Source organism: Ambystoma mexicanum, chromosome 5p (genome assembly GCF_040938575.1).
Source record: "Ambystoma mexicanum isolate Mex_15411 chromosome 5p, UKY_AmexF1_1, whole genome shotgun sequence".
Classification (NCBI taxonomy): Eukaryota; Metazoa; Chordata; class Amphibia; order Caudata; family Ambystomatidae; genus Ambystoma; species Ambystoma mexicanum.
The window spans coordinates 530,012,873-530,040,537 of record NC_090930.1 but is presented as its reverse complement, the minus strand read 5'-3'; positions in this window follow the sequence as shown (position 1 = coordinate 530,040,537).

Below are 27,665 nucleotides of genomic sequence, written 5' to 3'. Positions count from 1 at the left end.
CTATATCTTGTTCACTTGTAGAGAACTGACCCTGAGAAGGAGAGAAGGCCGAGATTCTGCTTAGGGATTTATTTCAGGCACTGTCAGAGCCCAGATCCAGGGAAATAGGATAGAGAGCCAAGTGCTTCCTCACCGCTATATATCAGATAGTGGTGGATACCAGACACAGAGAAGAAATAGAGTAGGTCAAGAGGCTGCTGAGGCTTATAACGAACACACTAATGGAGAACAGACCCAGAAAAAGAGGACAGAAGGTAAAGAGATGGTTGCATACTAATTGACCTTTTCACAATTGACCTCGGGAGAATTGACCTCCGGGGAATTGACCTAATTTAGAAGGTTACTTAGGACATATATGCGGGGGGGAAACCCCTGCAACCCCCCACCCAATCCAAAACCCCCTGCAGCCCCCAACCCAATCCCCTTATATTATTTATAATCTAAAATCAACCCAATACATATATAAAATAACTAAAATGATATAAGGTTAATTGTGCAGAAGGTCAATTAGGACCACTATAATTAGGTCAATTGTGCAAAAGGTCAATTGTAAAAGGTCAATTTGGGTAATACCGAAGAGATTAGTAGGGGCCATTTCAATGGATTGCATTCTCCCACAGATTCCTCATCGTGATCGATAACCATCCAGTGCCAGCTTGATCAGAATAAATTCGACATGGGGTGTAGTGCAGCTCAACGTCGTCTCTTGGCTTCTTCGTGTTCAGTCGTACCACTTTGCAACTCCGGACGTGACATCTATCATCGTACTTAAGGGATGCACTGTGCATTAGGTTCCTTTTTTCCACAAACTCAGCATGCTACTTAATCGCAGTGAGTTGTGGAGTGGTGTGACCGAAAACGAGGGAGTTGGAAGTCAACGTCATGCAGCACTCCACTCATTGTCAATCTTTTCTGATGAAAAGATTTCTCATGCTGGATGGGTATATAGCAAGATGAGAAATCTGTGAGAGAAGAATTCATAGAAAGAACATCCCCAGTAAGTAATTTCTACATCTCAGACACTGGCGAGACTAGATGTGGAAGAGATGAAAAAAACAAAAAGCAAGTTGTGAGCCCAAGGCCAAAGACTCAGAAGGGATGTGACACCCAAAGAGAGATGAGAAGATCGTAGCCCAGGAGGGTGACCTCTGTCTGGTGGGTTATAATAACACAACCAGACAAAGACTCCAAGCAAGGAGGTAAGAAATACTTTCAAGAAAGGAGGAGGACAATATTTGTTGGTAGGAGAGTGTTAAATGTATAGTGTGTAGCATTAGCCTAGGAGGGCAGCCTGTAGCCTGAAGCTAATAATATATGAGTCTGACAAGCACCCTCAAGCAAGGGGGAGAAGTACTTGCTTGTAATGTGATTCAAGGAGTGAGCTGGGCGCTATATCTTAGGAAGTGTAAGGCCAAGACCGGAGCTGGGGTCTACATTACAGGGACTGTAAGTCAAAGCCAAGAAGAAAACTGGGTGTAACAGCCCAGATGAATTCTCATATTGAGGTCTTAAATCACAAAGACTTATCCCATTGTGACCCTTTGGTATTGATAATAGAATCCCTTGTTTGTGAGTGACTCTCCTAAACCCTGTAGGAGTTATCCACAGAGAGTTGAATCGTACTGACCACCACTGTGTGCATTACAAATCAATAAAAGTCATACGCACGCACATTTTCCCTAAAACAGACCTTGATCATTGGCTGTCCAGTTGATCCCTTCACAGCAGCTCTAGGCTCGGCCAGATACTTAAATCCTGTGCCATGCAGAAAGCAGGGAGAGCAGTGACAATCACCTCTCTCACTGAGTCGTCATTCCTCTGTGCGCCATATGAAGCCTAATTTAGCATTTTGCCTCATTATATATTTATTTTGTATTTTACGGAGCATGTGTAAGGCGCCTTATACATCAAAATTGTGTTTCAAAGCACCACAAGCCTAAATTGGAAGGGAACAGGAGAAATTAAAATGATGGCAAACAGTAATATACAGTTGTGGTCCTACTAAGCCTTGTAGAATTTGACCGTGCAAGTGCATTGAGGAGAAGTGCAGGGGAGGGGGATGTAACGGGGAACAGAGGAGTGGTTAAGTGCTGGGGCAGGGCCCAGGAGGGAAGTGCTAAGGCTAGCCGAGGAGAGAACCTTAGGCTAAGTGCTGGTACAGGTGAGGCGCCACCAAGAGGGACCCACAGGGCAGTGTAGCGGGGGGAGGGTTGCTGGTATTGACTGGGAGGAAGGGCCTGGGATCCTATAAGATTCATGAGGATCAGGCCATCAGCCACAGTGGCAGTTGGGTAATTAGCAGGGAAGGGAAAGAGCGAAAGAGGCAGAGAAGAGCAGAGTTTTTAGCAGTTTCCGGAACTGAAGGATGTCCGGTTCCAGTATGAGAGGGGCAGGGAGGCTGTTCCAAAGGGACACACTAGCCGCAGAGAGAGACCTGCCCCCCACACTCTGCTCGGAGAACCGTTTGGCAGTCAAGGAGTTGGAATTAGAGGAGCGTAGGGCTCTAGCAGGGAAGTATTTAATGAGGCAGAGTTGGAGATAGCGTGGTCCCAGGCCCCAGAGAGCCTTGTGGATGATGCAGAGTGCCTTGAATTTGATTCTTGAAGCCACAGGGAGCCAGTGGAGGGATTTTAGGGCTGGAGAGATACGGTCCATGGGCTTGAGGCCAAGGATAAGTCGTGCGGCCCTGTCCTGGATTAGGTGAAGGGGCGATGGGAGGAAAGAGGGAGATTGAGAAAGAGACTGTTGCAATAGTCCAGCCTGGAGAGGACCAGAGCTCTGGAGACATTGAGCTTCTGGGGGAAGGTGAGAAAAGGAAGAACGCCTCTGAGGAGGTGGAGCGGGAAGTGGGACTTCTTGGTAAAATCCATGATGTGAGGGGTGAAGGAGAGAGTGGAGTCGAAGATGGCCCTGAGGTGTTTGGCCTCACAAAATGATGGGGGTAGAGGGCCTGTAGTGGGTGGCTTAAGGGTAGGAGGAAAAGGGGGCACAGGTGTCCCATTGAGACAGAGATCGTTTGCTGCACCCCATGCCTGAATGGAAGACAGACAGTCAGGGATGAGAGAGGAGGAAGAGGGGTAGGTAGAGGGACGTTTGAAGGAAAGCTGTGTGTTATCGGCATAACACTGGAAATGAGGATAGAAGGAGATCAGGTGAGCAAGAGGGACGAGATAGATATTGAAGAGCCATGGTGATGGGATAGAGCCCTGGGGGACACCACAGGTGGAGAGCGTGGTGGTGTGGAGAAAGGGCCCAGTTCCAGCTGGGAATGGCGGATAGTGAGGAAAGAGGTCAGCCAATCCAGTGCCCGTCAGTGATGCCAAGGGTGTCAGAGAGTCGTGTTATGAGGATGGAATGATTGACTGTGTCAAAGGCAGATGAGAAATCGAGGAGAACAGCAGGACAGTTGGAGTCAAGATTTGCAAACATGGTTTCACGGGTGTTCAGGAGAGCATTTGCCCTGCCTCTGGCTGCCCGGAATCCAGATTGATCGTGATTATGGCAGATCAGGCAGTTCAGTGTGGAGGGTCAGTTGGGGGAGGACCAACTTTTCCAAGAGTTTACCCAGGAAGAGGGTAGTAGAGATAAGGCGATAGTTAGCAGGGCAGGAGGGGGTCATCAAGTTTTCTTTAGGAGAGGGCGCACAAGGGAGTGCTTGAGGGATAGAGGTAAAGAGCCAGTGGAAAAGGAATGCTTACAGAAATCAGCAAGAGCCAGGGCAAGAGGTCATGTTGTCCTTGATTGTTCCAGAAGAGCAGGGGCGCACCTGCTTGGAGGAGGCCTTCATACAGGGGACTACTTTATAGACATCATCCGGTGCTATGGGCAGGAGGGAGGAGAGTGAGGGGGATGGTAGGAGTGGTGCCAAGGGAGGCAGGGGAGCAGGCATGTGAGGGGAATGCCAAGGCAGTGCAGAGAGCCTGGGAAGGGAAGAGAGAGGTGGAGACTGCAAGTGGATGGACAAGTTCCTTGCAGATTTTGAAGAGTTCAGTCATGTTGTTAGTGGCTCCAGAGATTCGTTTTTGGATGTGGGCCTACTTCTTGGAATGGATTGAGAAGCGATATTGCCCTTGGAGCAGGCAGCAGGCCAGTTTGTCAGATGATAAGCCCAAGGTCTGCCACTTCCATTCAGCAACTCTGCAATTGTGTTTGAGATGCTAGATCAGAGTCATACCAGCTGTTGTTCTTGGTGGCAGGTTTTAGGCGGATCCTCATGGCAGGGGCAACGATGTCAAGGGTGTTAGAGATGGCAGGGTGCAAGTTAGCAAGGACAGAGTCAGAGGGAGAGTCCGGAGTGGGGGTCGAAGGGGAATGCAGATGGAGGCAAAAGCAGCAACTGACACTCACTTCATCAGTTGAATTACGGCGGAGGAGGCTGACAGTGCAGGGGGTGGCTCGGATAGAGGGCCAAGGGGCCCCAGGTGGGAGGAAAGGAGAGAGTGGTCTGACCAGGAGAGGGGTGTGGGGACTGGATTAGAGATAGAGATGTCAACAGAGATGAGGGCATCGAGAGTGTGGCCGGCAGAGTGAGTCAGACTGGAAGGAAGAATAATGAGAGAGAGGGAGTCGCAGAGGACCTGGAACTGGGAGGTGGATGATTCAAGAGAGTTGATGTGGATGTTGAAGTCACCAAGGAGGAGGAGTTTAGAAGAAGAGGTTGAAAGGGATGAGGCAAGTTCAGCCCATTCAGAGAGGAAGAGGGAGATAGGGCCAGGGGGGTCTGTAGATGGTGGCTAGGGTTAGAGAGAGCGTAGGCGAAACCCCAAGCCTTCAGACGAGGCATTCAAAAGAGGAGTAGGATTGAGTAGGAATGATGGAAGCAGGCCCACTCAGGGAAGATCAGGGCCACTTCACCCTCAGAGCTGTTGGGTCTGAATTTGGAGAGGATTTTGTAGCCTTCAGGAAGGAGAGTGTCAAGAGCAATGATAGAGCTGGCATCGAACCACGTCTCCATAAGAGCAAGGACGTCCAGGTCAAAGTCTTCAAGAAGCATGCAGATGTCAGAGGAGTGTTTGACAGCAGAGCAAGTATTCAGAGTGGATAAGTGAAGCTGGTTACCACCTTTGAAGGGTTTCCGAGGGGGTGTACAGGGGCATGGTACTCCCATTTGTGGTGGTGGAGAAGTGAGGGGAGAGGAAGCAGGGGTGACAGGAGAAGGGAGGAAGTTTATGAGCGAAGGCCGGCGCCGGTCGAGAAGGAGGAGGGCAGGTTGAGAGCCTTGGGCCATGATAGTGCCACTGTGATAGACATTAATGATACACCTAGAAAATGAGAAATATGCAAGGAGTACTTCCCACCTGGTGCCACCATTAATGCTTGAGGAGGAAAAGGGAGAAAGAATGGTGTCCAAATGGGGTTTGTGGGGGTACCATAGGTCAGGAGAGGGGACAGTAAACAGGATGTCTGTTATAGTCTGTCTGGAAGTGGCATTGAAATGAGTGTCAGCGATAGGTAGGCCCGGATTAGAGTCCAGGCGAATTTCTTTCAGCTTTTTTCTGTCAGACTTTGTGACAGAGGTAGGATAAGCGATAGAATAGCAATTACAATAGGTAGGAGAGATGGAGAGTGCCATGGGGGTAGATAAAAAACACATTGTATGCTGACTGAGAAAAGTGCTTTCCACTGGGAATAACGTTCGTTTTTACTTTGTTTAACTGACCTGCACTGCGAGCTGTGACGGGGCTCTTGCAGGTGCAAGCATCCAGGACGCTGCGCTGAGGAGGCGGGGCTTGCGCACACCACGTGACCCATCACGTGATCCATCCCAGCCTCAAAAAGCACTGCCATCCACCCTTGCGGCGCTAAGCCCGTCGGAGACAAGCCCACTGGCTGTTGTGCGGCTGTTTGGCACTGGTGGCGATTAAGGCGTTGGGAACTGCGGAATTCCTGTAGAAGCCGGTGTTGAGTCGAAGGAAGTCCAAGAAGTCTAAGGAGGTCGCTCACGTTTACGCGGCAATGAAAGTCGTTCTTGCCGCCAAAACTCGTGCACAACGGTGTTTGGAGGCAGGGGCGCCTCTGACACCTGCGTCCACGGTGTGCGTATCGCCTCCCGTCCACGACTGCTCCGCCGGCTTGGACTGTGTTCTTACTATTGAGCCGGCACCTCCTCAAGACTTTGCCGAACTCTCGGATGAGTCCCAAGTAAGTGTTATGAACGTTTGTGACCTAATACCAAGAGTTGCATCTAGTTGTAGGAAGGCTGGTATGGGGGGTTCTTCTGGTAACAATGATGGCAACAGTGTTGGAAACGCCCCCTCAAAACTCCTCACACCGACTTGTTCCCCCCCAGTTCATTTCAGCTGTAAGTAAGGTTGCGCCTATGGGCTGTGCAATGACTAGATTGGCCGCTTGAGGGGGGTGTGAGAATCACACGAGCGACGTTGTGGCCGTTCTCAGTAACAGTACCGTAACGCCACTGAGAGATTCCAGGCAAGGCGCCACGGAAAGTACTGTACCCGTTGCTGAATCTCTCTCTGCTTTAGTGACTGACACAAGTCAAACGTCTACCGTGCCCTGTCACCTGGACTCTTCTCCCTCAGTGACTGGTTGTAATGGCATTATTTGCACGTTTAAAAACATTGCCTCAAGTTCATCTCCCGGCAGAGACTTCCCTCATGGGCGTTTTTTCAGTGCAATATCTACAATGGGTTCTGTAAGTGAAGCCACACTTTTAGACTTTCATTGCGCCTCTGCTTGTGGCTCCAACTGTGAAGATGATGATGTAGTCTTCAAATGCACTGACGACCTTGAGCTAGATCAGCAAACAAATCTAGCGGTCAACTCCTGTATGCCCCTGCCAAGGGACCCCGTTCCCCCCCGGGTCAATGTTGGTGCAGTTGATTTGGCCCGCAGAAACTCACTTGAGGTTGTGAACAAACTACTGGCTGACCTGACTCGCATGAATAAACAAAGAACACGGAAATGCGACATAGGTTCAACAATGGACAGTATATTGACTGTAGATCCACTGCCCAGAGCATTCCCTGTTGAAAAGGCGTCTTCGCCTACATTTGTACCACAGAAACTGGACAGTGCCCGCTGTCTCGTTAAACATCGAAGAATGGATGAAAGCATTTCACCTAGTCTTAGATGCTCCCAAAAGAAAAAAGCTTGCACCAGAATGATCAAGTAAATGCATCTAACTCAATGGAAGTACTGCAACGTGAACAAAGTGAGAGTGAAATATCTGTGTCAACAAACTAAGGAGAGCTACAGTTGGTATCCTCTGATTCCTCCTCATGGAACAACCTTTTCCTGAGATCAGACGATGGGTTTCTCGTAAAAGAAGACGTGTGCGTTGTGGTGAGTGTGAGCATGCTGCTCCAAGAATTGCTCAATCTCCTCAAGACTTACAGGTGCTAATTATGTCTTCCATCTGTATGTCCATTGCACCGTTCCTTAAAATGTATGAGCATCTCAACGATAACTTGAAAGAAATGGCCTCGGCTATACACATATTGACAACAAATATGGGCAAAATCGAGCAAAAGTCTCTTTGCGCTAAAATGGTTCTGCAAGAGCTAAATAAGAAGACTGACGACACTGCCACAGCTTTGTTGGACAATGTAAAGAACACCAACATTGACAAAAAACTGCTGGCTGAGGTTGCCAAAGAAGCTTTGAACATATTCCAAAAAGATACCACATTGAACGGCCCTTTAATTGCTTCTAAGTGTTGGAAGTGTAGCCCAGCCTCAGTTCCTGACACTCCTCGGCCGAGTTCCAATACAGATCACAATATTGCTTCTAATATCTCGCAACTTGTGGAACCTTTGCCATTAGCAAAAAAAAACTTGGATCCCACGGGATGCACACTTGGCCCACAGCCTCTAGCAGCGGCTCCACTGATACAGGCTGGGTCGGCTGCTCCAATCGGCAGTGTGGAGCCCAGTCCGACTGTTATTATCCCAGAAATGGATCCTGACTGCACAGCTAAAAGTGGTGTTGCGAAAGCTGTAATAGAGGCTCAAGATGTGTCGAATCCAGCTCTACTAAACCCTCAAATACCATCAACTTCTACAAGCATGCCATGCCAGGAGATGGGGCCAGCATCTCCACCTAGAGTGTTGTTGGATGCCGCCGAACCTCCGGCTGTGATATATGACATCTTTAAGAACCCGTCTGAAGTACTTAAAACTAATAAAAGTACTGAACACGCTACAAGTGGCCCTAGTAAGAAAACAAAAAAATTACCAGCATGGAAAGCAAAGAGAGCTGCCACAAACTCACGAAAATGTCTATGCAACCTGAAAACTGTGAATGTCACAGTAACTGGTCTGCTTTCAAAAAGTAAACCAACTGAAAATAAGCAGTCGGCGAAAGTCTCCAAGGAGTTACCGATAGACTTAGAAGACTCCCACACGTGCAATAGCGACGTCTCTGACCCGCTGATGAATGTACCAACCTACGAGGATGTGGAGATGCCCAGTAACACCACCGACGCTTTCACGTAGATAGTGCCTAGCTCAGTGGCATTAGCGTCAGTGGCTGGTGAGGTTTCCCCTGTGAATCCCTCCGAACCTAACACAGCGAAGATGGTCGGTCTCGACACTGCAAAGACGGCCCTCGCCGGAAAGTTGCCTCTGCCTACAGTGCTAGCTGTGGCGGTGCCTGGCACATCTGCAGAGAAATTGCTGAGTCAAGTCCCGTCAGCGTTTAAGTCATTGAATAACCAACAACCGGCTGTCACCTCGGTCCCAGACAGTGTCATGAAACCGATCATCCCTGCAGTGTGTCCAACCCTGGCAGGACCCAAGCATGCCATTGGCAAAAAAAGTCCGATGAGAGTTTGCCAATTGATCGAACCTCAGTGTGTCCGTACTACTGGAAACGAGGACAACTGCCCTAAATTCTTAACTCTGGCAGACAAATGTAAATTGTTGGAAACAAAATTTAACATCTCCCGTGACGCGCAAGGCCCCAGTAAACCTGTATCCAAACAGGAAAGCAAGATGTCACCGGCTGAGCCATGTATCTGTGTGATTGTTTCCCTAAAAAATCCCTCTAGGGTTAACAACCCTGAAGGTCTGGTGCCTGCCTGGTCCCGTAATCCTAAAGAGTATCGGAACAGACAAGGCCCTCCTAAAAGAAATGTTCAATCTGGAGAGAAAAAGATGGGACCTTCAAGGAGTAATTCCCAGCAAGGATTACATCGCCTCTTACTAGAACGTATTGTATCCTCGGACGACTTAATCTTAAATCGCCATAATGTAATCTGGCTATGTCACTTGATACCAAGTCTGAGATCAATCGCCTCCGAGGACCTTACAATTGTCGAATTTTTCAATGAAAAAAAAATGATGCTGTAATCCTACATCTGCAGTCAAAACTGATTGCTGACGCTCTATTAGACGCAGGTCCTGTGCTGATGTCATTAGGGTTTGACATATTAAGGCTTGACCCTAGTGCACGGCCGCCGATCACAAAAGAAGAGAACAACTCTACAATTGAGCCAGAGACAACCTGCGAACAACATCAAAAGCAAGAATCGAGGCCAACAGCCCCAATAACAAAGGCTCCAATAATGGATCTTCCCTCGACTGAGGATTGGACTGAGGACTGTGTGGTGTCGCCTCTTGAGGATAAACCAATAAGGATCACAATTAAGGGAAACCAGAGTCTACTAATGACAAATGTCTCGCCTGCTGCTAATCCCACACACAGTGTGTCCGACTGGTCCTGGCTTGCAGTCACCTTAAATAAAGTATCAAACATCTAACGCCAGGACATGGAGCCAAGAAGCATCAGCACATTGGCATCTTGGAAAACTCGAGGGTTCCATCACCTGTTCAATATTCCTTGGGCAAGAAACTTGTATCTTATTTGCCTACAAGAGACATGGTTAAGCGAAACACCGTTACTTGAAGGATTTGAAATTTCCTTCAATCCAGCGATACGCCAACCGAAGGGTAGACCTATGGCTGGTCTACTGACGGCTGTCAGAAAGGCCTCGGGGCTTAGGATAGTTGAATCAGATAACGTGTCGCCTTACATTCAGTTAACCACAATATGTGAACCTCTTCGAGTGAATTGCAAGACTGACAAATTATGCATTATTAATGTCTATTGGAACCATCAAGCAAAAGAAGCCAATGAGTTTGCAGATACAGTATTAACAACGATTGACGGACTTCTTGAAATGCCGCAGCCGCCCGACTTGATCCTATGTGGCGACTTAAATCTTATATGCCTAAATGAGAAAAGACATCTAGCGCCCAAAGCATCCCGATGGTGCATAGAAATGAAAGCTCGAGGAATGCACATGCTAAATGGAAACACGGTGGGAGACATTCCAGCTAAGCCCACCTGGAGAAGGCTAAGGCAAACCTCAATCCTAGACTATATATTCGTCAGTGAAAACATTCACAGGAGAGTTCTTCAGTTAGATGTACTTGAAATGTCGCATAGTGATCACGAAATGGTACAGCTTACGCTTGAAAATTCGAACAAACATGCAAACGTTTGCTGGCCTCATGTTGTCGGCACTGGGTCCAGTAGGATCCGCTTAAATCTCCTGGACACGGAAGTGGAGGAGATAACATACAACTTTGTGAGAGACACAAAAGGCCTCGAATATCAACAGCTGTTGTCGAACTTCGCTGAACATAAACACATCTTACGCCACTGTGAACTAAAACCAAAACATAAATTCGATGTCTATGTTTTGCAACGGAAAAGACTCATGAGACAAGAAATAAGGAAGCTTAAGGGGCCCATGAATGACAACATAAACCAAAAAATAAGGAAACTTAAACAAAATTACAAGAATTGGCTCAAGTCTCATGCAGCAATGTTACAAAACGACGCCGAGAATATGTTACTCAAAATGGAGGGAAAGAAATCGGCTCAACTTTGGAAACTGATCAATAGTAATCTAGCGCCTCAAAATGCCATCCAGGCCATTGCAGTGACTGAAGATGCATGGGTAGAGCATTACTCCGCATTGTTCACCAAAGGAGTCCCACTGACAAATTGTGCTCCGCCAATTTCAACAGAATGGGATCTGGAGTTCGAGAGAACAGATATCCTCTTGATAATTAAAAGTGTACATGAATCTAGAGCCCCAGAGCCTGACGGCCTAACAAACTATACGCTCAAATGCAATCCGGAGCTATGGGCAGACTTCTGTGTCACTTTATTCAAGCGGATTGTCTTGGCTCGTGCAACCCCCAAGTCTTGGAAGAGTGCAGTTGTGGTGCCAATATTCAAGAAAGGGGATTGCACGAACCCGAAAAATTACCGACCCATAGTGCTCCTCGATGTTCTGGGGAAAGTATACGCTACACTGCTTCAACGGAAACTTCTGAAATGGGCCAAAGACTCTAACCACATAGACCCCAGGCAAGAAGACTTCGTGAAGGGGGTCGGTTGCAGTTTAAATCTACTTATATTGAACATTTTGAAGATGGAGACCCTCAGACTCAACACCAAGCTGTACCTAGCGATGATAGATCTTTCGCAAGCATTTGACAGCATAAATAGGGAGTTGATGTGGGAAAAACTAGCCAAATGGAACTGCCCGTCGAGTCTTGTTAGTGCAATCCGTGAACTGCACACGGAAACTTCCATCAGGATTCGGCTTGACATGTCTGGTACGCTATCTGCCAAAATAAATACACATAAAGGCGTAAAGCAGGGGTGTCCTTTGGCTGCTACTATCTTTAACTTATTCATATCAGACATCCAAGAGATATTTTTTGGCGCAAATACGTTCCCCCCTAAAATACATGGTGCACCTATTGATTATCTGGTATATGCCGACGACCTTGTATTGATAGATCAGACCCCAGTTGGGTTGCAACGTAAAATGACTTTATTAGATGCATATATAACATCAAATGGTCTGTCTATCAACGCCCAAAAAAGCAAAATTTTGATCTTCGGAAATCTACAAGGTTTGTGCGGCAGGGGTAAGAAACCATCCTGGTACATTGCTAACGATAAGATCCAGCTCGTTAAATATTCGACATATCTGGGTATGCGAATTAGCGCGAGTCGAAACGATGCTCCTTGGGCTGAAGTAGCTAAAAATAAGTGTTGTCAGTTGGCATCTCAAGCTTCCCTGATCAACAAAAAATACGGAAAATTTTCACTAAAACCAATTATCCTGTTTTACAAGCAGAAAGTGGTGCTCATTTTGATATATGGAGGGGAAAATGCTTTTGGGGCTTCCTATGATCTCTGGAATACTTTAGAAAACATCTTCTGGTCAGGTGTGCTAAAACTGCCAAAGGGTACCTCAACTATTTGTATACGATATGAACTGGGGTTGATTTCGATGCATGCTAGGGTTGCATGGAATCTCCTAAATCTATATCGTAAAACAATAATGACGGAGCCGGCTCCGCAATTTGGCATCCTGCACAGGCCCGTCCTGGAAAAAGCAAATACCATTTTTGCAAAATGGAACCGGCTGTCGCAAGACTTGCTTGAAGAATACAACATCACTTTTGCTCTGCTGGTAGACAATCCAGAGGCTGCAAAAAAAAAGCTGTGGAAACTGGATTGGATCCAAACTTGTAACCAAAGAGCGCGTTCTTCATCAATGGCTGAGGTACCAGGTGAGGCCAAAGCATACGACCATCGTGCAAACTACCTAATGCGCCTCCCGAATCAACATGCAAGAGCGCTGTATATGCGCTTCAGATTGAATGTGTTCCAGACACAAGATCGTATTGGAACGAGGTCAAAACAAGCTACCTTTAATTTCAATTGCAGATTCTGTAATGATGCCAAGGAAACTTTGAAACATCTGACTATGTCTTGCCAGTCTTTGAAGCAGCAAAGGGGTCGTTGCTTTGCCCCTGTGACTAAACTCTATCGCACAAGGAGTACTGAAGAGTGGTGGCAGGTTCTCTGTGAAGGACTTAACAGAGCAGCTCTATTTGCCCTAATTAACTTTTTAAAAACTCGGCTAGAACTAGGGTCATAGTCAAGTATGGTACGAGACGTAAGGAAGCCTGGCTGACTTTCTCTGATACCATTTACTATTGAGGAGCGTGGAATGGAGGAGAGGAGAGCTTCCATGAGAAGAACCTACACGAGAGAGACGCATGTGTTGGCTTGCATATATATATATATTTTTTTCTCTTTTAAAGGTTGAACAAACCAATAAAAAAATAAAAATAAAAAATACAAAAATAAACACATGGGGCCTCATTAGGACCCAGGCGGTAAGGGGTTTACGGCGGCGTAAACAGCGCCGACCCTTACCGCCTGATTCCGAGGTCCCTTAGCGCCATGGAGGATTTAACACCTGCTTTTAGCAGGTGTTAAAATCCATGGCGCTAAGGGACCATGTTGTTAATTACGCCACCATAATTTACGGTGGCGTAATTAACGCCTTCCCCACTCCCATTATGCCCTATGGGGCAAAAATGGGAATGGGGAAGGGTAAATGGGGATTGGGGACTTACCGCCCCGCCAACCTCGGAATGGGGCGGTAAGTCCGCCAACCACCATGGCGTAAACATAGTTTACGCCATGGTGGTAAAGGTACGACCCAGGCGGTAACTTACCGCCTGGGTGTCTACCATTCTCCTCTGTGTTGGATGCAGAGGAAAACATGCTAAATAGATGTCATGTGGCTTGTGGGATTACCAAAGAGCCAAGACATTGGAGTGCATTTTAAACAGTCTTTTATTCTAATCACAAATGAAAAGGATAGCTCCTTAGCCTCAGCACCTCACAATTCTAAAAGGTCTTTACCGCCTCCTTGCCATTCTGAAAAAGGAAAAAGTCAAATTTCCTGCAGTTCGGAACTATTTGGGGGGTAAATCCCATGCACTCATGATCTCTTAGTTGCTTATTTCCCCTCAAGATGTTCCTGTTGAACGCTCTGGGAGCAGTGAGGAGAACACTGTCAGTCCTTGGCTTCATGGCAAAAGGTGTAAAAGAAATGTAGAGCTACACCAGCCCTTTGCCCCGATTGACCCTCTTTGTTTTCCACCCGCTATCGGGAGGGTCTCTGCACTAACTGCTCAACTCTCTGAGCTCTCTGGCTGGCAGCTATAATACTAATATGCACTATGACGCTTACAAAATAAAATGCAATGGCGCCCTGCACAGCATGACTTCTGTCATTCCAACAGCCTCTTGGTGCTATGCATGATTACCAGTAAGAAGGGTAGGCCAAATAAGACGAGAACATGAAAATGGGCGACATGTGTCTGTACAGACCGCCCCAGAAGCCCATCCCAGGCCTTCACTGTGGTCCCTGGTGGTGGGATCTGGTGTGCGCATCAGCCGGGACCCATTGTGGCAATGACCAGTGGCCAGGGAGCGGAATATGAGGTCAGGGTAGACAATGATACTTTCCTGCTTCAAACCCATTGGGCAGCAGAGAAAGTTAACCAAGGCGTGCGCCATCCTTCTTGCCCCATTTTGTCACCCAGTTTCCAAGAGAGCTGTTTTTAACTTAAGGAAGTGGTGCAGTATGCACCATTAAAGGGCCATGTAAACAATGTCAACTTCCCCCCCCCCCCCCAAGAGGAACCAGCTGATCTCTCCCATGTTATGCCCAACTTGCTCCCCTGTGCCCCTGCACGCCCTCTGGTTGCCCCGCGTTCATCAGTGCAGTGGGCAACGGCAGCAGGTGTTCAAGTCACAAGCGAAGAAGCATGGCAGCAACCCTGCATTCCACCAGATGGCCACGCCTGGCTAACTTCTAGAAATAGTCACTTTGGGCACTTTCCTAATTAAAACTGACGCGGTTTGTCTTTGCGCCCCCACCTGCTGTACAGAATGCACAGAACTATTTCCTGAAAGAGGAGAACAATTTATGCAATCTGATATGGTATCGTTTTTCAATTTACCAAGTATTCCAAACCACTGCTTTTTGACGAGGTTTATTTTGAAAATAGCTGAAAAGGGACGGGAATTGTTGAACTGTAAAATGAGTTTATAGCACAAATGTTATGCAAGAAATCAATGAACTGTTAAAATGAGGTTATTACGAAACGCTAGCAAGGTTCTACATACTAGTAATTCTTAAATGTATGTTTAAGACTGTGAGGGGTAGAACAGTGGTAACATTTGTACAGTTTCTGCAGTGTGTCAGGTCAAACCGTGCACCGTCTTGTTATTTTAAATATGTAAATTAGCCTTCAGAATTCGCCTCTTCATCGCTTCTTAGAAGACCCTGGGTGCACTTCTTGAGAGAAAATTTTGATCGCAGGAAATGAAAGGCCATATGCCAAGCGAACGCTGAGCAATATGGGCCTCTCGGAATAATAAAGCGCAGCGAACAGCTGGACTGCAATTGTACCGCGAGATTTTATCAGTGAAAGATCTCTGTGGGCAGCTCAAGCAAACTGTTGCCTCCTAGTTGTGTGATACAGCCAGGGCACTGCAAAAAGGCATGGCTGATAAATATTATAGTCGGAGAGTAGTGCTTACACCATACTGACCTACCTGTTAAATGACAGAGGGGGACATGGTAAGTGTGAACATGTCTGATTTCACAATTTGCAAACAATTATTGTGTGCCACGCATATTACCTCCTTCTTACTACCCGATCCTGTGTGCAGAGTCACACAATCAATGGGGTTTCAAAAACATTTCAAAGCCCTCACACAACCTTCATTAACTGCAGAATTAGTCCCACATAGCACACTACCACTCCACACATAAACGCGAGTATCACCTCTCTGCAGAATTAGCCTCAAACAGCACTCTACCACTCAACACCTAAACCTGCCTATCATCTCTCTGCAGATTTAGCCTTGCACAGCAAACTACCTCCTTTTCTCCCAGGTCTAACTGGGGCCCTTTCTCTCCACCACCCCTCTCTCCACTTGTGGTATTTCCCATGGCTCTAACCTCTCACCCTGGCTCTTCAACCTTTACTTGGCACCTCTGGCCCATTGCATCTCTAACATCTCTCCTAACTTTCAGTGTTATGCGGATGACACTCAGCTCTCCTTCAGGGCTCCCCTCAGCCTCCTCTCATTCCTGATTGTCTATCCGCGATTCAGGTATGGTGTGCCTCTAACGATCTCTGCTTGAATGCCAGTGTATTCAGGAGACAGACCCTCGACCGGCCCATATAGCCGAGGTTTGCTCCGAGAGTACTTTAAGACGAGATAGCTGCACCTTGAGATGGATGGTGGTGCAGATTTATTACTCCAACACCAATCAATAAGGACAACTCAATGGTTTGGCAAAGGGAGTCCGTTTAATGACAAGTACAAAAAACAGGGAGTCATGGCAATCAGCAGTGATGCTATAGTCCGTCTCGCTACAACTCCAATGAACTTCATAAAAAACACATCGTTTATACTGAAAATTCGTCATAAGTGATTCATCGACCACTTTCACCACCTCCTTTGGATGCAATTCACTAAATTCTTCTATATTTATCTTCACTCCGTCGCCTGCGTTCATTCCTTCTTCAGCTTCTGGATCAATACATGATGGTTTGAAGAAGTGTCCCCTTTCAGGCTTCCTGTTGTCCTTACATGGTCGTCTTTATTCCATGTCATCAGTTGACATTGTCCATTTGGGCTACAGTAAACCCATCTTCCCACATAGTTTCTGTGCTTCCTGGGATAGAGAAACTTTGTACCTTCTGGCGCGTGCCTGCTGGCCTTCACAAAGTCTCTTATTTCTTCATCAGTCAGGTCTTTGGGCTTCCATTCTGGCTTGACATCAATAATGATCTTCCTCCCTATGGCTTTCTTCGCAATTGTCTGGAATTGCGAGATTATTATCTTGATAACACAAAAACCTAGTAATATCATCACTACCAGGGCTCCTAGAAACTTGAATATGTCTGCCATCCATTGTGGAATCCAAGAGAATAGTGATCCAAACCAGCTGTCATCATCAACCTCGTCAGTTTCGTCGATCATCTGGTTCTGTAGCTTCGTCAGCATACCTATGGCTTCTGTCAAAGTGCAATTTTCCTCGTCGTGAGAAGGTATAAATGTGCAACATGATTCTCCTATTTTTGCACAAACTCCTCCATCCATGGCTGTGTGTGATCATGTCAAGCAGATATCTGTTCTGGAGAGTCATCAGTCGGATGGCTCTTAACTCTTCCTTTATTGCATTGAATCCTTTTATTGTCATGTTGATTGTCTGCAGTAACTCCCATCTCGTTATCTGTAACCATTTAGTATTTGCTCCAACTTGGAATCTTGGCATGAAAATTGTTGCGAACACTGATGAGGTGAGGCTGAACAGCCTGTGTTCATATGGGATTGCATGAAAAGCTTCTTCTGATTTAGCAGAGAAGTAATTCTCTCTCTTCATCCGAGTTATCAGTTCTACAGATCTCTTCTTCCTTAGGTGAGCATCTGCTTTTGGGAAACTGTCAATATTCAGGTAACTTTTCGGAATCACCAATGCTGGAATGTGGACGTTCACTATCGTGCATATGCCTCCCCAGTATTTTGGCAGTCTGATGTATGCTTTGGATCCACATGCCCAATAATGGTCCATTATCACTGCGGTTCCAGATACCATTCCTAGAGCGTTGAAAACTCGTCCACAGTTCTGATTCTCTCCCATCTTCCTTGTGCTATTATTCCTGAAACAGAACTTTGGACTTTCTAGTGGCACTATCTGCAAGGGTCCTCCTCTGTCTTCGACCCATGTGAGTAGTTTTGCAAGTTTTGGCCATAATGGCTTGCATCCGTTTCGCACTATGTTGATGGTCGGCTCGTAGTGACCGAAAACCATCCATTTACGGCATATCACTACTCCTTTTTCCCATCCGTCTGGTGAAAGCACTGTTCCCCAAATTTGCATTTGGCCTCTATTCTTCCATCTCCGGGCTTCTTCTGGAGTTTTTCCTTGGACTTTTAGCTTTTGATTTGCTTCTCTTCTGATCTCTGCTCCTTTAATTCCAGGCTTCTCATATCTGATCACAATGTGTTTCGTCTTTCCATTGTTCCTTGTCTTTATGTCCTGGACATAATCATCTTCATTTGGATCAGTTGCTTCAGTTGCCCATTTCAGAGAGGCATCATTACCCATGAACTGGCCTCTGGTCTTGTACATTGCTACGTGTGACATTCAGTGTGCTGTCTGGACATCGATTTCTACAGCTACGAAGATCTTGGACTTCCCCATGCTGTATGGTAGGAGTGTGCAAACAAAGCATTCCCCTTCCTTCGTTTCCAACTTCTTTCATGTGCTGGTACCAAATGTTGTTTCCCAGATGTGCTGTGCTGTCCAGGTAGTCGTTGAGTTCATTGTCATCTCCATGCATACTTCTCTTTATTCTAAATGTTTTCCTGTAGTTGGCTATGACTACATCCCTGAATGCATCAGTATTACTTTTATTTGCTGGAGGATTCTCAGGTATCCTGGTCCATGGAGCAGGCCTCCTCATCTGCGCCATTTGAGTGGACAAGAGTCTGGAAGCTCTTTCCCTCTTTTCATACATCTTTCTCTGTCGGGTTATAAATGTTCGTATCCATTCTGGCATTGGTCTAGTATATGGTTGTACTGTGGAACTGGTGCTTGTTCCTTGCGTTGGAATGTTTATGCTTGGTAATACAGTCTCTGTGATTTTGTTCTCCAGTTCCTCTTGTAGTTCCCTAGCTTGGGCTATGTGCGGAACTAATGAGTCTACTATCATTTGTGTCTGTACTGAGAGTTTCTCAGTTTTGGCTCTTGTTTTCTTAAGAGTTTCTGATATAACTGCTCCTGTTGGTTTTTGCTTTAATTCTTATTTTCTCACGTTTGCTGTGGAGTTTCTTATGGCAGGCATTCTCTTTTTATCTGCTGCTTTGGTTTGTAGTTCTGCAGTCATTGACACTAGGCCTGTTTTGTGTGCATTCAGTGTTTGCGTGCGTGTAGTTGTCAGTAAGGTTACTTCATTCATCCATTCCCGGCTTTTCTTTTCGTTCGTTACCACAAGTGTGTGTGTATCGTTGCTAATTACATCCATTTGAAGTTCATTCACTCCACCATCAGATCTTCTAGGGAGTGGAATGAATATATAAGGTGTGGGTGCTTTTGTGGGTTTTATGCGTGCATCATTAGGTGGGTGCACTGAAATTGGGACGCTTTGTGCATCAATTAAGAATGCAGTTCTGATCGTTAATGACAGTAAAACAATAATGAATACGATGCATAGGTACATTATGCCCCTGTAGGTCAGGCGACAGCATTTTCTTCCAGAGAAGCGGGGTTGCCTCTCTTCTTGTGGGAGGACCAGATTGCTCTTCTGGACCCCCATCTCGATCATTCAACAAATGTCAATGTTTATTGTTTCTGTGTTTTAAGAGTGTCCGGTACCCCACAAGTGTCCCCCCTCTCGTGAGTTTCAAATTGTCCCTTTGTGTCAGGATATAGTTCCTTTGCTAGACTATGGGAAAAATCAGAAATAAAATAACATTTTGGTGAGTCCCTTTACTGTGCATGTTCAAAATAGGTGAGCTCCCAATCCACTCCTCAGATTTGCTTCAGTCCTGAGGACATAGTGTACGTTGATCAGAATGAAGGATTAGGGACGAAGGTAATAACAAATATGACATGTGGAGTTCTGGGCACGATTCTTTGATCTGTCCCTCGGTGGAAGGTTCTTAGAATCTCCTCAGATAGCTCATGTGATGGTTAGAAAATTACACTTGGAGCATGATTCTGTGTAAGAGCATTCCCATCTGTGCAATATTAGCTGGGTCTCTGATGAAAGTGAGGATGTCAACATTGATTGGTCTCCCACTAGCTCTAGAAAGTCAGTGACTAGGCGAAAGAGAACATTATGGGCCAATCTGGTGTCTTCTCGTGACAGGGACATCCGCCCTGTCTTGCGGAAGTTCAGGATTATATATTTTCTCCTAAATGTGAACAATGTCTGCACTGTCCGGTCGCATGGAGTGCAACTAGAATTATGATTTTATTTAAAAGATGGCTTAAATTTTCTGTGTTTTCTGGGTCTCTGAGGAATGTGAGTGCATCTGTTGTTCTCCCAATAAGAGTTGGACAGTCTTCTATTATGTGAAAGAACAGTGTGTTGATGAGCTCATCTATTTCCGCCTGTGTTGGGATCATTTGATTCTTTCTCACTGTACTCAGGGAGTAGGATAAATTGTTCGGCACTGACAGTGAGGAGTTGTCTCATGGTCTTTTCGTTTTCAGGATCTTGTAGAAAGTCAGTGACACTGGTGAGCCTCCATACCAATGACCGGTATGATCTTAGCACTAGATCAAGGTAGGTTATTATGTCCTTTGTGATGTCTCTACTGTGGGACACTATAAGTAATTCCGAATAGTGTCTCAGTAGTAAACGATTCGGGACACTGTATTTGCTTCCAATGTAAGTGTCCTCAGTGAAAATTTGGCATACTCTTTTCTCAAGGCTTAAGTGTGCCTCAGTCCACAGTTCAAAGCCATCGGACTGTGTTGTGGCTTGTGCATGCAATTTCCTTCTTCACCCTGCAACTAGGATGCACAGAGTGTCTGTTTTTTATGTCCTTATCCCCATTTCTGCTTAGAGGAAGTGTCTAATTTAAGCCACAATTTGCAAAAAGTTCTTTGTCTTTGTCTGGCTGGTCATGCGTCCTTCTTCCGCGTCATGGATCTCGTTTGCACGTGCTGTGGTTCTTCCCTGTCGCTCGTCGATTCCTCTCGTTGGGGTGCAGGGAGGGGGCCTTCTCCGATGTTGGGTTTTATATCGCCGAGAAAAATCCAAGCTCTCCTGCCTTGTAGTTTCACTGCAGACGGAGTACAGTCCTCCCCTGTAAAAGGGCCGTTGAACCTTGGCTCGTCCCACTTTTTCCTTGTGTGATTCCTCCCAAGGATGGCGTCTCCAGGGAAGACGGGTAGAACACGTAAACCTTGAACTTGGTCTGTTGTAGTATCTCCTTCTGTGTTCTGTGCTGCACTGCACTCTTTTCATAGTCGCTGCAGCTGGTCTGAAATTACAGTAAGGCAAGATGTCATGCAGTTCAGATAGTTTTGCATTTCCGACCCTAAAATCTCTCCTGTTGACTGGGCATCACATCTAGTTCTATCTCGGGGTGTCAGAGGAGTTCTCATTCTTCTTCCTGTGGCTATCTCGTGTGGCGTAACATGATGGTCGGACCCTGGTTGGTCCCGAAGTGCATACAGTGCCAGTGGAAGGCAGTGCAACCATCCCTTCTTTAGAGTAAGCTTCAACTTGGCTATCCTTTCATTTAACAAGCTGTTGAGCTTCTCACAGATCCCATTACCTTGTGGATGATACGCCGACGCGAACTTGTGCTTTATACCAAGCAGCAAGCTAATCTGCTCGAACACTGCATTGACAAAATGAGGGCCATTATCTGACCTCATTACTTCGCACACCCCCCACCTAGGGAACACTTCTCTCACAAAAAATGTGGCCATACAGGTAGAGTCTGGGTGTGTACATGGACCTGCCTCAATCCATCTAGAGAATGGACACACCACAACAATTAAGTATCTGTACCCGTTACATACTTGAATCATGTCGACGTAATCGACATGCAAGTGCTGAAAAGGTCAATTTGGCCTTGCGATGATTCCTCTCATTACTTTTAATGTGTGCCCCGCTGTAAATTGCTGGCAGATTATATCGTTTACCATAAAGAATGCAACGTGCTCTGCTAAATTCGGTATGAACCAGTCTTCTGCGAGTGTTGCTGCTAGATTCTCTTTTGTCATGTGCGCCGGATAATGTAACTGCTCCAGCGCTATTTTTAATAGGGCTAAATGCATTGGTTTACCGGTGCTGTCTTGTTGCCACAAGCTGTCAGAGGGGTTTAAAGAACACCCTCGACGTTTCCATAGGTTCTTCTCTTCCTGTGGTGCATCCCCTTGGAGTTCCATTAGCTATGTTTATCCCAAATTACTGTAGCTTTCAGGTTCAGTTCGTGTAACCATCATTCGTTCGTTGGTATGGATAACTTCCACTTCCATAATCGTCTCACTTTTGGATGCCATACGCTTGGCTTCCATGTCTGCTGCTTGATTCCCGCGTAAGATAAAATCTGTCCCTTTCATGTGGGCGGCGCATTTCACGACCGCAATGCCCACTGGGTGCTGTAGTGCCTTGATCAGCCTGTCCAATAAGGCTGCGTGCTGCACTGGCATGCCGTCTGCTCGGAGGTAGCCCCTCCTTTTCTAGCACGCCAAGCCTGCGTGCACTGTTGATGTCACATAGGCGGAGTCACTGTACACCGTTACTTCCTGGTTTGCGTGATTCTCAATGGCGAGTATTAACACCAATAATTCTGCAGCCTGTGCTGAATAATGAGATGGTATGTGTGTACTAAGAAGGACTCAAAACTCGTCATTCGTTGTGTGCTTCATCACAGCAATGCCTGTGTATCTTTGCCCATCATTTTGGTCGATCCTTGAAGACCCGTCAATAAAGACGGTCTCTCCTCCTGCCAAGGCATTTTCTTTCACCCTGGGGATTTCATTATAACATTCTTCATAATTTGCACAGTCATGTATCGGCTCTCCTTCAGTGACTGGCACTGCTATAAACATAGTTGGGTTCACTATCTTACATCGGACTATTTTAATCGAGGGATTCAATATGATCACTTCATAAGCAGAAGCTCTCTTAGATGTCAATGTGCCCTTTGGTTTCTCTAGAATGGCAAATAGCGAGTGCTCGACGTACAACGTCATTGAGCATCCCATTACAATGGTTGTAGCTTTCTCTATGGCGAACACTGCGGCAGCTAAACTTTGTTCGCACAGGAAATGACCCCTCATAACTGGGTTCAAGTTCCCACTGTAGTTCGCCAGGGGCTTATACCCCAACGTGGTTCTCTGTGTGAGTACTGCCGTCATAACACTGCGTGTGAAAACAGGTCAAATTCCTCTGCATAATTGGGGTTCCCTAGAACTGGTGCTGTCCAAATGGTTCTTTTGAGTTCAGCAAACCCTTTCTCCATGGTTTCAGACCATTCGATCTTTTCCTTCGTCACTTGGGCCTTCTTTAGGGCCTGAAGTAAAGGCTTGGTGTAAGAGCTATAGTTGAAGACCCATGCCCTGACATAGTTGCATAGGCCTAAAAAGCTCTGCATCTGCTTTATCGTGTGTGGCTTGGCCGTGTTAAGTATGGCTTCAGCCCTTTCTGGGGTCACTTTCTTTCCCTCATATGAGATCAGCTGGCCTATGTACTGCACTTCTTGTTGACAATATTGTAACTTTTCCTTGTCTATTTGTTTATTTCTTACGCGCACCAGGCAGAGAAACTGCATTCGGGTGCAGATGTTAACTAAAAGTCGAGTTCTAGCTGTGATGGACTATATATTCCCTTGAAAGTTAGTTATTTAAATAGAGAGGTTTGCAATTCTTTGCTGAACCTTTCCAATGTAGTGCATGATTGTATGCCAATAGGTAGCTGGTTCCACAACTTTGGTCCAAACACAGAAAACCTCCTATCGCCCTTTGAGGTGCGTTTCGTCCGGGGGACGTCCACCAAGAGTTTGTCTCCTGACTGAAGGTCTCTAGTTGGATGGTAATGGTGGATTCTAGTATTCAGATATCTAGGTGCGAGTTTGTGAAAACATTTATACATAAGACATGCCACCTTAAATTTAATACGGTCCTCCACCAACTTTATATCATTTCTCAGCCAGTATAGTCAATAGCTGAACAGAATCGTGCCTGCATTGCTCTTCTGTGGTGCTGCAAATTAAGATGTCACCCACGTATTGCAGGACGACACTTTCTAGTGCAATATTGCTCAAGTCCATCTGCAGGACTCGGTTGAAAATAGAAGGAGACTCACAGTACCCCTGTGGCAGCCTCGTGCTTTTTAGACGCATTTGTCTGAACGTGAAGACGTCAGAGCTTGTGAGTCACGGTGCAACAGGATTGAGAAAAATGCATTTTTCAGGTCAATCACCATGAAATATTTTGCCTCAACAGGTATATTACATAGAATTGTAGACGGTTCGGGACTAGAGGGAACTAGGCCTCAACAATATTGTTTATTGGCCTTAGATCTTGAATTAGCCTCCATGACCCCCCCCTTTACTTTTTTTCACAGGGAAACTGACGTATTACATGATGACTCTGACGTCACTAAGATGCCTTGCTCTATCATAGCATAAATTGCCTTAAAAATCCCTTCATCTGCCTCTCTGGACATGGGATATTGCCGGGCTCTTGGTAGGATTGCTCCTGGTTTCAGTTTAATCTTCACTTCCCCCTTCAAGAGGCCTACGTCATAGGGGCCTGTAGTCCATACTGAGACAGGCACCTTGGGTATGTCGTCATCAAAATATTCAGGACGATTTAATGCCAACATCATTCTCTGAGGTACTTCTCTTTTAATCATCTTTACCCAAAAGGTGAGACTCGCTTCCACCATTGTCTCTCCCATATCTGCTTGTTCTTCGAACAGATCATCATCAATGACGTCAGTCAATCGATATCCTTCCTCAATGGCGATTACTGCGCACCATTGTCGGCCCTCGTCGTCATAACCATCAATCAAGGCCACTCTCCCTTTCATTGCAGCCGTGTGTATCATCAAGGGAAATACTTGTCCCTTCTCCTCATGCATCGGTATTCTGGGTCTGAATAAGAACACATCAGGGGTTCTCATGATTTTATCTGCAAGGCCTGGCAATCCTGCCATAAGCACACGCATACCATATGCGAACATTTCTGGCTCTAATGGTATAGCCCTCATGGCTATGTGTCCTGAGTATGCTGTAATCATTTTGCATACATTTGAGTAGTGCATTCCTGGAGTGGAACATACTATGCCCTTCTCCGTGAATGAGATTGTCATGTTTAACTTTGTCTTTAAATCTCGACCCAAAATATTTACTGCGGTCTGCCAAGAATATAATAAAGCTACATTCATTTCACATTCTCCTATGGAGACTGGAAGTGCATTTGTGAAGGGAACACAACTGGTAGCTCCTGTAAAACTGTGAGTATCTATGGCCTCGCCGGACAAGGAAAACCGGTGTCACTGATAGGATAGAACACATCAGGGTTCCCAGTGAGCTGTCCTAGTTTATATACAAATTTGGCCCACTGTGTGCCGGTGAATTTCCCCAATTCCCATTGTTACTCCCCATTCCAGAGTTCGTGGTCTACCCTGTGCTCATCGTCTGTGATAGTTGCAGCAGTGCTTGTTGGGATTTTCCTTATGGAAAATTTCCCCTGCTTTGTGGTTGCACACCTTGTTGCACTCCTGGCGCTAGTTGTTGCACCATGTGATTATGCGCACCACCCTGCTGTAAAACTATAGGTGGATTTGCCATGCCTATTCCTGTTCCTTGGCCGTTATGCATCATGCCTTGATTTCTGCATGTGCCCGCCAAATGCCCTGTCATTCCACACAGCCAACATACTCGCGGTGGTCGGATCATTTGCCCATATGACATATCTTCGTTACCATTTTGAAAACCTCTTTGATTATTTTGGAAACCCCCCGGATTGATCTGCCATCCTCTTCCCCTAATTCCTCTTCCTCTGGGATAAAACCCTGTATTTCCTTGATTATTTTGTTGTGGACTAGCCACCTGCTGCATGCTTGATTCAGCTGTGCTAGTTATCAATGCTCCCTCAAGAGCATATTTTGACAATTTATTTTGCACCAGTTTCCCTTCCTCAAGCTTTCGAATTGCTTCCTTTTTGCAATTCTTTTCCTGCAGCAATCTACAATAATGTGCGATGGTCAACTGTATTTCAGCCCAAGGCGTGGCTTCAATTCCCACCAATTTCTTATGTTGTTTCTGTATCGGCTCTGGCAGCCCTTGGCACAATATATGGTAAAACACAGGTATAGATTTCGTCCAAGATTCATGAGTCTCGAGCACCCATAAGTCTTGAAAATTCTGTATGTAAATAAACGGATCTTCAGACTCCTTCATCTTTTGCGTCATTATAGCTCCCATATCAGAAGTGTCTGGGTAAAGCACTCGTAGCGCTTTCCATACTGTGGCTCTACAATTGTTTAATGGAGCTCCGTCGTGCACGGTATTAATTGTGGTTACGCAAGGGTAGCCTGCTCGTGCCCACACATCGTCTGCTCTATCACCAAGTATGGAGTTTACGAGACCTTTGATGTCCCCGATGGCTAACGTGTTTCCTCCTGTCATTTTTTCTAACTCTTTTTCCGGCTCTGACTGTGAGATACTTCTTCATATCGGTCAGGCTGCATGGTGGACTCTGATGCTCTCCGTGCAGATTTGCTATTGTCTGACCACGTTATTCCTTTTTCCCTTGGGAGTCGTCTTTTGCTCCTTCCCTCTTCCTCATTTTCCTCACACTCCTCCCTTTCAGAGTTGGACATTGTCTGTCCCCAACTAGTGCAACTTCTCGCATACTCTTTGTTTCTACTTATTTCTAATCTATCCAGGGATAGCTCTCTATTCCCACTACTTCGGGAGACATCCTCAGTGTCATACAGCTGAGTGCTTTCCAAGCACTCATTTGCCCCCTCCCCTTGGGGTATTTGTTCTAGCCCCATTTCATCATATATTCTATCGATCGTCTCTCCGATGCTTCTGGTGTCAAAGTCATCGTCAATATTAGCCCTAGACGTGCCTGGTACTGAATCGTACTCAGGAAAGCATTCTTTGATGTCTTCCCAATCTACAACTGGAGCGGATGGATTTTTTAACCTTTTTCCCCAGATATTCAAGATCGCGTGCTCTCTGTCTTCGCTTACGTTCTACGTCGTCTTCAAATTCTTTGCGTTTTCTCGCCTCTTCTCTGACTCTATCTTCTTCCTTTCTCTGTTAATTTCTACATTCATCTGACCTTCGAATTTCCTCATCTCTTTGTCTTTTTATTCTTTTCTCACGTATCCTCTGCTCTTCCTCTAACCTTTGCTGTTTCTGTTTGTCTTGGTCATTGGCTGCTCTTGGGTTGCGATCGAACTGTCTTTCTTGCTCTTTGCGATATGGCTGTTCTTGCCTTTGTCTGTCTTTCTTTCCTATCTTTTCATCTCTTAACTCCTTCTCTTTCCCCTTTCTCTGTGTCTCATCTAACCTCTCCTTTTGTTTCACGTCCTCAATGTCTTTGCCATCGAATTTCAATAAAATGTGTCCTCCCATCCATTCGTCTTTTGCGAATGCTATCTCATCAGTTCTATCTTCGCTTCCCTTCCATCGCTTCCCTTCTCTATCTTTGTCGAGAGATGCACTTGTCTGTACCTGATGTCTTCTTTCATCATCACGTCTCTCCTTGTCCCATGGGTCTGAGGAGGTAATATTCTTGTCCTTATCTTTCCCTTGATTTTCATCACTACTATGTGTAGGTGACTCATATGCGGGGTTGCTGTATCCCGTGGCTGCTTTGAGTTCTCTCAGTGGGTATAATCCCTGGTCCTTACATTCTTCAATTTCGGTTTCGGGTGGGGCAGGTGGCGCGGTAGGCGTCTCACCCCCCTCTGTGCATACATTAAGTATCCAATCTGTTGGCGGCTCTTCCTCCTTTCCCTGTTCGTACATTTTCCATAACTCGAGAACAGCAAGGCGTTTTTCTAACTTCTTGCCTGTATAAGTGGCATGCAAATATGTCATCATATGTTGTAAGACGGCTTCAGATAAAGACCCATTTTGCGGCCATGGCATAAACATCTTGTGGGCGGTACCTTTAACCCACTCTGTACTATATTTCTTTAGCTTGGGTGCGTGTTTTGGCAACTGCTTGCATAAGTGTGCCAATTGAGTCATGTCTTCCATCTGTTCCCTTTCCTCTTATATAACACTTGTCAACGTTT